The sequence below is a fragment of the Phocoena sinus genome, chromosome 3, assembly GCF_008692025.1.
Source record: "Phocoena sinus isolate mPhoSin1 chromosome 3, mPhoSin1.pri, whole genome shotgun sequence".
Classification (NCBI taxonomy): domain Eukaryota; kingdom Metazoa; phylum Chordata; class Mammalia; order Artiodactyla; family Phocoenidae; genus Phocoena; species Phocoena sinus.
This window is the reverse complement of record NC_045765.1, coordinates 801,096-813,755: the sequence shown is the minus strand read 5'-3', so window position 1 is coordinate 813,755 and position 12,660 is coordinate 801,096. Positions and strand designations below refer to the sequence as shown.

The 12,660-nt window shown below is 64.9% G+C and overlaps 1 protein-coding gene across 3 annotated transcripts in view; it reads left to right on the top strand.

Moving 5' to 3' along the window:
- The first annotated feature begins 630 nt into the window (after nucleotides 1–630).
- The window catches only part of SBNO2 (strawberry notch homolog 2), a 43,799-nt gene continuing 31,769 nt past the window's right edge, over nucleotides 631–12,660 (top strand). For all 3 annotated transcript variants that reach the window (XM_032625126.1, XM_032625125.1, XM_032625127.1), the window contains exon 1: nucleotides 631–743. The gene's annotated coding sequence lies outside the window, so the exon portion shown is untranslated. The remainder of the gene's footprint in view (nucleotides 744–12,660) is intronic.

The window sequence follows — 12,660 nt, the reverse complement described above, 5'->3', positions numbered from 1 at the left end:
CTGTGCCAGGGCTGAGTCCCACCCTGTTCCTGGCAGTAAGGCAAATCCCAGCAACATCTGCATCAGGCCCCTAGAAGCCCTAACAGGGAGGGAGCCAGGAGGGGAGCCACCCAGACCCCGTGGCCCTGCCTGAGAGGATCCTGCTTTTTCTCCTGGTGGCCCCTGGGGCTTATCAGACCCCTTGTGTCAGGCTCCCCACTGGGGTGGGGGGTGGTCCCAGGACTCCTATTCTGGGGTGGAGACAGATTCATGAGCAGACTACTTTCGGTGGGGAGGCAATAAAGGGAGGGGGCATGACTGGGGGACCCAGGGCCCTTCCAGATGGTTTCGAGGCCAAGATCTGGGTTGTCCAAGAGCCCCAATGGCTGACAGGTCAGGGTCGGAGTGCACCAGGGGAGGGCACAGCCGTGCAAAGGCCTGCAGGTGGGGGTGATTCCTCATGCCACAGAGGAGGAAACTGAGGCTCGCGAGGGTAGCCAGTAACAGTCAGGACGGGATTCAAATCCAGGACCCATGTAGTCCGAGCCTCTCCCTAAGGCGGAAGGGCCTCAAGGGGCTCAGGGGCCGTCGCGAGATGGCCCCGCCCACGGCCACGCCCACCAGAGGCTCCGCCCCACGGCATGACCGGAAGTGCGCGGGGCCCCCAAGATGGCGCCCGAAACCCGGAAGTGAGCGCTGCCGCGGCGAAGCTCGGAGGAACGGAGGCGCCGTGGGCTCCGCGCCCGGCCGGACCCGGGTCCGAGGTGAGGCGCGCCCGGCCCCACCCCCCGGCCCGTCCCCGCCGTCCCCGCCCGGCTGAGCCGCGCTCCCCGGCCTGCGCGGGCCCTGGCACCTCACGGCCGCCAGCGCCCCGGGCCGGGGGTTCCGGGGTTCCGGGGCAGCGGGCGCGGGGAGCGCGGTGGCGTGTCCCCGCCCTCCTGGGCGACCCCCGACAACGTCCTCCGCCGCGATCCTGCGACCGCGTCGTCCGTCGTGAACTCTCTCTAACCGCGTCCTCTTCGGCGACCCTCGACCTTGCGCTGCTCCGTGACCCCCGCCCGACACTCGCCTTGGCGTGAACCCTGAACCCAGGCGACTCCCCAGCCTTTTCCTCTCACCCTCCTCGGCGATTCCCTGACCCCTCCCGTCTTGGTGATCCCCGGACTTTACTTTGGTGACCCTTGACCCCGCACTTCTCTGTGACTCTCCTGCAGTTGGTGACCCCCTCCCGACTGCTCCTCCGTCATTCCCCGACCCCTCTCTTCTTGTGACTTTCCAGCTCCATTACCTTAGCCCCCCTTTTCTTGGTGACCCCTGACCCCAGGCTGCTTGCAGATTCCTGCCCTTCCTCCTCAGTGTCCCCTCTCCCAGGACCCCTCCTGTCCTGGCTTCTCCACCCTGGGGCTGTTGTTCCCTGTGTTTCCACGGGTGGGATCCTGTGGCCTTGGGATGGGGGCCTTGCTGGTATTAGCTGAGCTGGCAGAGCGTGTTGGGTGGGAGTGTCTCCTGGAGCTGGCACTGGAAACAGCCCCCAAGGATGTGCCGGGAGAGGTGGTGGGCAGAGGGCTGTCGGGGCTTGGAGTGGGTGGAGGAGCAGCCTGTGACGGTGGATGGGGACAGTGAGGCCCCTTCCCAGCACCCCAGCACTGGCCGGGAGAGGCCGGGTTGGGGGAGCAGAGGCGTGGACAGCCAGGCAGGAGTGTCTCATAGCATCGTGTTGTTAACGTCCTGGAAAAGGAAAAAGAACCGAGCGTGTGAAGTGTGTCTGACCCCCCTCGGCTTCTGCTTCCCAGAATGCGCCTTGGTCCCGCCTGCCCTGGACATCCTTTCTGCCTGTCCACTGCCTGGCCCGGCCAGGTTTGTTGCCATCTGTTTGCACGAGGGGCAGGCCTGGATGTGGCCTGGGATGGAGCTTGCTGGCAGTCGCGGGGTGGGGGTGGCGGGGTGCGAGTGAGTGTTCCACGTGTGGCGAGGGGGCTGGTGTCGGACGGACTTTAGGTGGGAACCTGCCTACCTGCTGCCGGGCCAGGTGATCCAGCCCCGAGCCCACCATGGTGGGTCTGTCCCTGTACGAAAGGTTTGAGGGATCTGGGGCTGGTACCCAGGGGCTGGAGAGCCCAGAGGGAAGAAAGGGCCACCTGTCAGAGGCGTGAGACTCCAGACAAGTCAGTGGATGTGAGGCCTGCCCTTCCTCCAGGCTGGGCGGCCAGGGCTGGACCTGACCCTGTGTTTCCCGTCCCTGCCCTGGGCCCTTCGTGCTTGGCTGTGTGGGGAGCTCTGCCCTCAGGGACCCTTGTGAACAGAGGAGAAGCTGCGGGCTCCTGTCCTTGGGGCTGAGACCTGGGGCTCTTGGGCAGTGTGGAGAAGCCACCATCAGCCCAACTGCACCTTTTCTTCCAAGCGCCCTGGATTTTCCCAGGGGAGTCCCCACAGATGGGTAATGGCTGTTCAGGGCTGTCTGCTTGGACCCTGGGTGGGTGGTCTGGGGAAGGGTGGTCCTGGGACACCCCAGGGCCGGGGAGATTCAGGCAGACACCTGACAGACCCTGGGGAGCCTGGCGAGTGTGAGACAGTGTCCCCAGGGACAGCCATTGGGGACCAGGGGAAGGCTCTCTGGGATTTTGGAGGGCTGGAGGGCCCTTTGTTTAACTCTGTGAGATGTCTACTCACACCTGCCTGGAGCCGGACCCACCCTGTGTGTGTGTGTGTGTGTGTGTGTGCGTGCGCGCGCGCAGGACACGTGCACGCACACATTGGGGAGGTGTTTACACTTTGGCGGCAGGATGGTGGGCCCCGGGGCCCAGATGAGGGGCCTGATTTCCAGGGGAGCCTCGTGGCACAGCACAGAAGAGGCAGTTGGCTTTGAAGTCCAGGTGGGGTGGGCCTCAGGTGTGCAGCCCAGGGCCAGTGCTCTCCGGCTGCCTGACCACCTCGACCTGGGTGGGGTGGGGGAACGGAGCTGGCCCCCACTGGGAACATGACCAGCCCAGCTGGCCCAGCTTGGTTCTAGCAAAGTCTCAGACACCCCTCCAGCAGGGGCCGGGCCGGAAACGCTGACCCAGCACAGGGCTCTGGCCACATGAACAGCTGGGCTGGGAATAAAGAGGCAACTGTGCCCAGTCCCCAGAGGCTGCCTCCCTCCCAGGACGGCCTCCACCCTTGAGGCTTTTACAGAGGCTGCCGGGGGCGGGGATCTGCTTGTTCTCCGTGCAGGGGGGTCTTGTCATCAAAAAGAGGTATCTGGAGGCTGACACACAGAGTGGGGAGACAGGCCCCCAGGGTGTCAGCACAGTTCCAGGGGGTGCGTGTGTGTCTGTGCGCGTGTGCGAGTGCATGTGTGCAGATCCGTGTGCAGCAGTGCACACACATGCCAGAGTGTGCATGCGTCACGTGTGAGTGCCACGTGCACACGTGTGCATGCGTGTTGCACTGTGCATACGTGTGTGTGTGTGTGTCTTGAGTATGTGCGATCCGTCAGTGGGCAGGCTTGGAGCATCTCCAGCCACTTTTCCACAGCCAAGGGCCGTGTGTTCAGATGCGGGGAGGGCTGGTTACGGAAGGCTGCCTGGAGTAGCCGAGAGCGAGGTCACTCAGGCCCGGTCCAGGCCTGGCCAGCCCTGCTCACCCACCATCTCCCCATCTGCCCAGCTTGGGTGCGGCCTGGTGTCCGTGGGCCCCCTCTCCCCTGAGTGGAACCCCAGTCCCTGTCCCTTGGAACTACCCTCTCCTCTGCTGCTGGCAGGTCAGTCCCACATGGGTGACCTGAGCTGGTCTGGGGAGGACAGCAAACTTCCTTCATCTTCCTGCCATGGTGACAGCCACCAGCTTCCTCACTGGGAGGTGGGGCCGCCCTGCCCTCAGGCAGGTGACTCAGGTGAGGGCGATTTCTGAGGCTCTGGGCTTGCCAGCCCCCTGGGGTGGGGGGCAGAGCTAAGGACTGTCGTTTATGTACAGCGACAGGGACTGACTTTGAGAACAAGATGCACAGTGAGAGAAGCCACACACAGAAGGACACACAGTGTGTGATTCCATTGGTGGCAAACATCCAATCCAGAGAGACAGGGTTAGTGGTTGTCAGGGGCTGGGGAGGGGTGGGGGTGACTGCTGATGGGAGTGAGGTTTCTTTTTGGGGTGACGGAATGTTCTGAAACTAGATGGAGGTGGTGGTTGCAGAAGTCTGGATGTACTAAAGGCCACTGAATTGTTCACTTTAAATTGGTGAAGGTATGGCGTATGAATCGCGTCTCCATAAAACAAAGAAGTGTTAAAAAAAAAGAGAGATAGCAGGGCCTGAGTGAGCCTTCAGATGCCCAGTGCTGCGGCCTGGGGTGAGCGGGCGTCAGCCGGCCCAGAGCGTGGAGGTCTGTCTTCTCCCAGCCCCACAAAGAGGGCAGGGGAGGTGCCATCTGCCCATCTTATGGTGGGTGAACGAGGCTCCCCTGGGAGCCCCCAAGCCCCAGCTCTGCCCTGACTGCCACCGGCAGGAAGTGGTCTTGCGGGGACGTGGGCTCTGGTGTCTGGGCCTTGGTGCCTGGGCCTTGGTGCCTGGGCTGTGGTGGGAGGCCTGGGAGCCCCTCCCTGAAGCCTGGCCCTGTAGGAGGTGGCAGGCCCTCCTGTAGGTTCCCCTGATTGGCAAGGACACCCCCCCACCCTGCATTCACCCGTTAGGTGACTTGTCCCCTCCCGGGTCGGCTCGGCGCTCCCCCCCCCCCCCCCCCCCCGTGCAGCCCACGGGGCAGAAAGGGTGTCCCCCCGCACGGCAGGCAGGGACACCACCAGGGAAGGCATTGAACTTGGCCCCGCTGTGTGCCAGGGGGCGGGGGGGGGGGGGGGCGGGAGTGGGGGCAGCGGTCACCCCGCACCTCCCTGGGTCCTCAGGCACCCGCTCCCTCCAGGCAGGCGACCGCCCCGCCTTCCCCGCTGGCGCCTTCCCCCGCTGGCCTGGCCCCCGGGCTGCGCCCTCTCTCTGCGGGCAGGTACCTCCCTCTGGGTTGGCCCCCGTCCCCATTGCAGCCAGTCCCCAAGTGAAACCGAAAGAGGTCTCGCCGGCCTCGCTGCCAGGTCCGCAGCTGGCGCGGGAGCCAGGCCACATTCCGGAAGGCCGGCGCCTGGCATTTCCCGGGAGCCGGGGTGGGAGTTGCAGCCCCCGGGTCAGAGGCTGACACAGGAAGCGGGATGGAGGAGGACGGGAGGAGGGAACGTCCTGGGGCTGCTGGCGCAGTGAGCCTGTATGGCTGTGACTCATCGCCGGATGAAGATGGGGTGAGAATCCTGCGTGGAGTTGGCCGGGAGGCGCCAGGAGCGGGTGTCCCCCAGCACCTGAGGTACGTGAGGAAAGGCTAGCGCAGGAGCTGGGGCAGTGGTGGGGGCAGGGCGAGCCTGAGGGATTGGCCCCTCAGCCCACAGCCCTCACCTCTCGCGGACCGGACGTCGCAGCCCTGCGGCGTTGGGGGGCTCGGAGCTCGGCAGGGGCCGCCAGCAGAGCCGCTCAGAGTGTCTGCAAAGCTCTGCGTGGCCTGCACGGCTTGGGGGCGGGGCTCGGCCCTGGAAGCTTCACGGTGGGGGCATGAGACCCTCCCCACCACCCACTCCTTGGCCGGCCATGGTGCCACAGGGCGTGGGGGCCCTCTGGTGTTGCCTGGGGTATGTCCGCGGGCCGGGGCATTTGGGGGCAGTTCCGTGAGATTCAGGCCCTCCAGAGGCCCAGCCACCGTCCTGGGCGCCGGGCTCAGGGTAAGTGAGCCTGCAGGTGGGCGTCGGGTGGCGCTCAGGAGGACCCTGGGTTGGGGGGGAGCTGGGTTGTAACTGGAGAGTCTGGCAACTCTGCCCCCAGCACCGTGGGCACCAGGAGGAAGGCATCCCATGCTGGGACTGCACCCCAAAATCCAGACCTGCCACTCGCCTTGCAAAACCAGCCCATCTGGAAGCCCCGGGCCGTATCCCTGCGCAGAGGAGGCCCCGCAGCCCCTTTGTGGCCCTGAGGAGGTTCCCTGGCGGCGTCACCACCTCCAACACCTGTGGGGTGGTACCATGCACAGGGTCAGGCCAGTCCCAACCAGGCTGCCTGTCCACTCGTGGGCTGTGTCCTAGCTGGGTTCAGGAGTCTGCTCAGTAACGGCCCCAGAGATGCCCCCGTCCTGGCCCCGGGACCTGCGGACGTGTCACCCCACACACAAAGGCACTTTGCTGGTGGGATTAAATTAGGGGCCCTGAGATGGGGAGGACCCTGGATTCCCCGGGGGGGCCCAGTGTCATCACACAGTCCTTATAAGCAGAGGACTTTCTCCATGGAGGCTGAAGGGGACTGAGTCGGAGCTCAAGGGGCCTCCATATGCTGCTGCTGAAGCTGGGCTGCAGCCCCACCTTGCCGACAGGATCAGCACCAAGCCGGCCCTCCGGAGACCCAGAGGCGAGGGCCAGCGAGCTCGCCTGGGCTTGTGACCTGCAGGCCTGGGAGAGGGCCTGAGTTTGTGGTCCTTCATCTCGACAGGAGAAAAGGACGTAGGCTCCATCTGCTGTGATTTGGGGGCGGGTGCCCTTTGGCTTGGGCAAAGGTCTCTTAGGATGTTCTTGGCACCAGGCTGGACCTAAGGAGCCCAAGGAGGGTACTGACAGGTCTGACCACTCACCTGGGACTAGTGCGACTTGGCTGTGGGCAGCACCAGCCACTGTCTCGCTCCAGACTCTCTGAGGAGCTGGGTAGAGAGACCTGGCATGCCAGCTGGCCTGAGACACTCCTGTCATCAAGCAGCAAGCAACAGGAGGGACAAACCCTTCTCCCCACAGAGCTTGGACAGACTGGGGCACATCAGTGTCAAAGGACTAGGAAGTTGGGCCTGCTGAGATTTGGCTTTAACATCCACTCAGGGGAAGAAGACCTGGGGGTCAGAGGAGACCACAAGCTCAGTGTGTCTAAAGCCTTTTATTTTATTTTAATTATTTTTTATTTTTGGCTGTGTTGGGTCTTCCGTTGCTGTGTGCAGGCTTTCTCTAGTTGCGGCGCGCGGGCTTCTCATTGCAGTGGCTTCTCTTGCGGAGCACGGGCTCTAGGCGTACGGGCTTCAGTAATTGTGGCTCGCGGGCTCTAGAGCACAGGCTCAGTAGTTGTGGCACATGGGCTTAGCTGCTCCGTGGCATGTGGTATCTTCCCAGACCAGGGATCGAACCCGTGTTCCCTGCGTTGGCAGGTGGATTCCCAACCACTGTGCCACCAGGGAAGTTCTTCTAAAGCCTTTTTTTTTTTTTTTTTTTTGCGGTATGCGGGCCTCTCACTGTTGTGGCCTCTCCCGTCGCAGAGCACAGGCTCCGGACGCGCAGGGTCAGCGGCCATGGCTCACGGGCCCAGCCGCTCCGTGGCATGTGGGATCTTCCCGGACCGGGGCATGAACCTGTGTCCCCTGATTCCCAACCACTGCGCCACCAGGGAAGCCCCCTCTAAAGCCTTTTAAAGACCACGAGTAATCACAGGCCCTGAGCACGCGCTTCCCAGTGGAGGAAGCCCGCGTGAAGATGCCCTGCCGCCGTGGGCAGCCGCTCCACACATGTCCACGTGGACGTAGGTTGGAAGGTCCGCCAGCAGCAAGGGTGGGCCAGTAGGTACCACAGCTGGAGCTTCATCCTGTGGGCTCTCCCCTGGTAAGGCTGGACCACACCTGGGAGTGGGGACCAGGGGTCGGGACCCCAAGACCCAGGCACAGTATCCCCAGCTGTGACTAAGGAAGCTCCCGGTCTTCAACCCCATTCCCCACTTGGCCCTCGGGTGGATACAAAGGGCTACGTGCCTCCAAGCTGTGCCCTCAGGGCTGGTGGGGGCACTGACTGTCCTTCTGAGGGCTGTAAGGCAACGACAGGTCCTTATAGGTTTGGGGCGGCCGCTCTGGGTGTGTGAGTTGCTTTGTGAAGCACCCGCCCTGCCGTGGGCCATCAGAGCACCCCAGGCTGGCTCGTCTGTGCCCACACGCGGATGGGTCTGTGGGCACGGACACAGCCAGTGCAGGTGAGCCCGGGTTGGTGCCTCTGGGACTCAGCCTGAGGGTCTCCTTTTCTGCATAAACATTTAGCAAATATCGCTCTGTCACCTGGATCTGGGGTCGGTTCTGCATCCCGGGGTGCAGTTTCTCCTAATGGCCGGCCTTGCCCTCCTGGCCTCTGGTCTGTCTGAGATGCGTGGGGGGAGCCCTGACACCCGCCACCTGCTTTTCTGGCCGGGGCCTGTCCTCAGGCACGTGCCTGCCCCCGTGGTGGCTCCTGGGGTAGCGGCACCGTCCCTGGGTTGGCGTCCGGGGTCACCGTGCGTGTGCCCTGTGGCTGGCGCCCCTGTGGTCTGGCTCTGCTGTGGTTGCCCTGCCCCCAGGGCCTCCTCCGTGCGGCCTGGTGTTGACCGCACCAGGCCGGGACCGAGGCTCTGATGCCGGGGCCCCGTGATGGGGTGGGGGCCGGCGGGCGGTGGTCTGTGTCCCAGTAGGCCGGGAGGTTTTGCGAGAGACTGCTTGTCACTGCAGCCACCCGCTGGCAGTGAAGTGTGGGGGCTGGGGAGCCTGCAGGTCCTCCCCCGACTGGCAGCAGAACTGGAAGTTGGACCCCTGGCCTTCTCCGCGGGCCCACCTCGTCCTCCTTGTTCCAGACCGTGGGGCTCCCCGTCCCGCCCGATGGGCGTGTGCTCAGGGGCTGGGCCCTCCCCACTGCTGGCATCCCAGGGCTGCTGTGTTCCACAGGCCTCCTGGGAACCCGTGGAGGTCCTGGATCGCACGCTTGGTGCCAGCCTTGCCCTGGTCAGCGGTGCGCCCAGCCCCGGGTGGCAGGAATTAGAGCCCAGTGTCAGGGTGGCTCCTTGGCTCTGCTGAACGAAGCGGCCGAAGGAAGCCTCCCCATCCTGTCCGAGCGTCCAGGGGCGGCCGTAACAGCTGACTGCACACTTGGCTTAAACCAGAGAGATTTATCCTCTCCTGGCTCTGGAGGCCAGCCATCTGAGATCAAGGTGCAGCAGGGCTGTGCTCCCTCCAGAGGCTGGGGTGGGGGGCGGCTGGGGGGTGGGGATCCTTCCCGCCTCTTCCAGCTCCTGGGGCTCCAGCTATCCTAGGCCTGTGGCCGCATCACCCCGGCCTCTGCCTCTGTCTTCCTGTGGCTTCTCCCTGTGTCTCTGTGTCCAAATTTCCCTCTTATAAAGGCACAGTCTTTGCGTTAGGGCCACCCTACTGCAGTACGACCCCATCTTAACTGATTTCATCTGTGAAGACCCTATTTCTAAATGAGGGCCTATTCCCAGGTTCCTGGTAGACATGAACTTGGGGGACACCAGTCTCTGCAGCACACCTCCTCTGTCCCACCACCTCCCTCCTGCACACTGGGTTCTGTCCACCAAATCCCTGTACCCCCATCGCTCACCAGCTGACCCTGTGTCCCCATGCGTCCCACCCGAGTACCGGGCCTGGTCAGTTGGTTGGGAGGCCCCTGAGGCTTCCCTCCCTTTCCGGCCTGTCCATGGAGGTGACTGTCCAGGGGCACGTGCCCTCCTGGGGGTCCTGACACAGCCGAGCGGTGCCAGCCAGCCCAGGTGGGACCTCAGAGCGTGGCCGGTGCCCGCAGGACAGGGCCCCATCCCCTTGCCCGAGCATCCCTGTCCCTCCATCCCTCCGACTTCAGCACGGAGCCTCTCCAGGCGCCCCCACTGGGGACTGACCCCAGGCTGGCTCTGACCAGCAGGGCGAGGAGGGAGCTCCCCACCCCGGCCCTCCCCCAGATACCCCGTTCAGCCCAGTCGGGGCCCGGCCAGGCCTCCCGATTCCACCAGGGCCTCTGTCCCCACGAGCCCCCAACTCTTCCCCCGTCCCAGGATCCCAGGGCTGTTGCTCAGAGCCCAGTGGAGGGGTGGCCAGAGGGCTGCCGTCCTGTGGCCTGGAGGAGGCCGGCAGGTTCCTGATGCCTGGAGACGCAGTTCCTGGGGGGCCGGATAACAAGTGGCCAGTGGGGCCAGGCACCACCCGGCAGGGGGTCCAGGCGGCCGGTTCTGAGGGTGCTTGGGGGGCTGAGCCAGTAGCACGCATCGTGGGTGAGACCCAGCGGCCTGCCCTGGGTGATGGGGTGAAGTGGGCTCAGGCAAGAGGCAGGGGTGGCTGCGGTCACCTGCCAGCCGGGCGCATCCTAGGGGTCTGGCTGTCCCAGATCTCGCCTCTTCCCACATTCCGCCCCCCCACCCCCCCATCGTCTGGTCTGGGCCACCAATTCTTTGATCTTTCTCTTTTACAATGACTCATTCGAAACCTGATCTCAAAAGGAAATCCTGCAGCTCAAAGCTGGGTGAAGCGTGGGCCCTTCCCCGAGAGCACCCTGTGGGCACCCACGCGGCACGTGTCATGGGGCTCATGTCTAAAAATACACTCTGACCCGGCCTCCTTCAGCCCCAAGGCCCCGCCTGGTGGGGTCGATCCTGGGCGGCTGGAAGCCTCCCAGGGACGTGGCGAGGTCACCCTCTGCAGCTCTGGGGCTGGCGACAGGGTCTTGAGCCCGGGCCGGGGCGGGGCTGGTGGGGCTGCTTAGCAGAGGTCAGAAAGTGAGGGGGTGGGTGGGGGGACTGTGTTTGGGGGCTGCCCCAGTGCCAGCACTGGTGGGATGGGGGAGCAGGAAGCCAAGGCTGTGGAGGTGGGGGCGGGGAGATGACCTTGGGCCTGGGCATCGAAGGACAGGGACACCATAAGGGTGGCCCTGGGGGCATGGGGATGGCGGTGGGCACAGTGTCGACCCCTCCGCAGCCCCCGACAACTGCTGTCTGTCTGTGGAGCTGCCTGTCCTGGACGTTTCCCATCAGTGGAATCACACACTGTGTGTCCTTCTGTGTCTGGCTTCTCTCACTGAGCATCGTGTCCTCAGGGTCCATCCACGTGGTAGCGAGGGTCAGGGCTTCACCCCTTTGCGTGGCTGCGTGATGCCCCCGTGTGTGGAGGGACCACATGGCGTTTATCCATCATCTGTTGGTGGGCACTTGGGCTGTGTCCACCTTTTGGCTGCCACGGTGACCGTTTAACCATGTGAGGAGCTGCCGACCCCCAGGTGGCACCACGTTCACTCCCACCCACCGCGTCCCCCCTGCCCCATCCCGGATAATGGTGCCCAGCAGACGCCTTGACTCGCAGGCACATCGCTCCCCTCCCCACACCCCCCTCCGGGTCCTGGTCTGAACCCCCTGCTTGGCGGGGTCCCCAAGGCATGCCCCCTGCCCCATGTCTTTGAGAGGACAGGATGTACAGGCTCCGTTACAGGAACTCCCACCCAGTCATGGAGCCCTCGCTGCGGGGACAGACCTCTTGCTGGGGGAACGTGATGCTCTGGATGGCAGGTGACGGCGTGGGGCCTGAGCCTGCTGGGGCTGATGCTCAGAACGGGGGCCGCGCAAGCCTGGCCTGCAGCCGGGGGGGTTCCTCGGCCGCAGCGCACCCTGGGGATGGCCCGGGGTCCCCCTCCCATGCTTTTTGGCCGTGGGCTCTGGATGGTGCTTCCCAAGAAAGCAGCCCTGCCCTCCGCAGCCGCAGAGCCTGGAAGTGCCCGCGAGTGGGACGGGGTCGGTGGTGCTCGGGGTGTGGCTGCCGAGAGAGGGACGCTGTGGCAGCAGGGGTGTCAGTGGGCTTAGTGGGGGTCTCAGGCAGAGACACATGCCCTGCACTTGCTGCAGACAAGTGACCCAAGGGACACAGCGAGCCGGCCCGCCTTCCATCCCAGGTGGATCCGCTGAGGGGTCCCACGAATCGAGGAGCTTCCCGGGGCCTCCACGGAGGCAGCGGTCACTGGAGTGGCTTGGGATCGCGGAGGCTCTGGGCTCCACTGCGCGCCAGATGAGCCTTGTGCTCATACCCGAGCAGCCCCTCCTCCCGATGACCAAACCGAAGCTCAGAGGAGCTCAGGCGCCCCGAGTTGTGGGAGGTTCTCCGACCCTTAGCCGCGGAGCTGGGCTTTGACCGTCCGCCTGACCGAGACCGTGGGTCCCAGAGCAGCCTCGCATTCCTCCTCCTCCCGCCGGGTCTGGCCTGCAGGAGGCTGGGGGCTGTGGCACTGGCGGCCGGCCAGCAGCTGGAGCCCAAGGCCTGAGCAGATCGGGGCGGCCCGGCCTCTGCTCCCTTCCTGAAGGGCTGGACGCAGCTGTGGGCTGTGGCCCGGCCCCCGGGCCCCTTTCCTTCTGGGCCGCAGGGCGAGGCGCGCACGGGCCGCTCAGCCGGTGCAGGCGGCCCTCCCCGCCCCCACGGGATTGCACAAGCTGCCCGTGTGCGGCAGTGATTACTGGAAGTCCCGAGGATTTCTTCACTCTGGGCTTGGCCGGGAGTGCCAGCCGCCTCCCCTTCCTGCCTCCCCGGGTGATTAACGTCCTGGGGCTGCTTCCCAAGGTGTGCTCCGCCAGCCTGAGGTCCCTGCTCTCCGAGGCGGGCAATGGGGCCTGGGGACTGGGGTCCCAGGCCACAGGCGGGTGTGAATGGGGGGGATCGCGTGGGGCTAGGTTGGCCCCTGCAGCTTTTCCCGGCTGGGTGTCTGCCCTCCTTCTCAGTGGGGACCCTGTGCGACGTTAGCCCCATCTGGGTCTGGGGGCTCTTCCCCACTCAGCTCGGCCCCAGCCACCCGGAGACCCTCGGCAAGCCTGACCTGGTTGCAGAGGTATGGGGCTTCCCAGCCCTGGTGGGCCCCCCAGCTCAGAGCTGC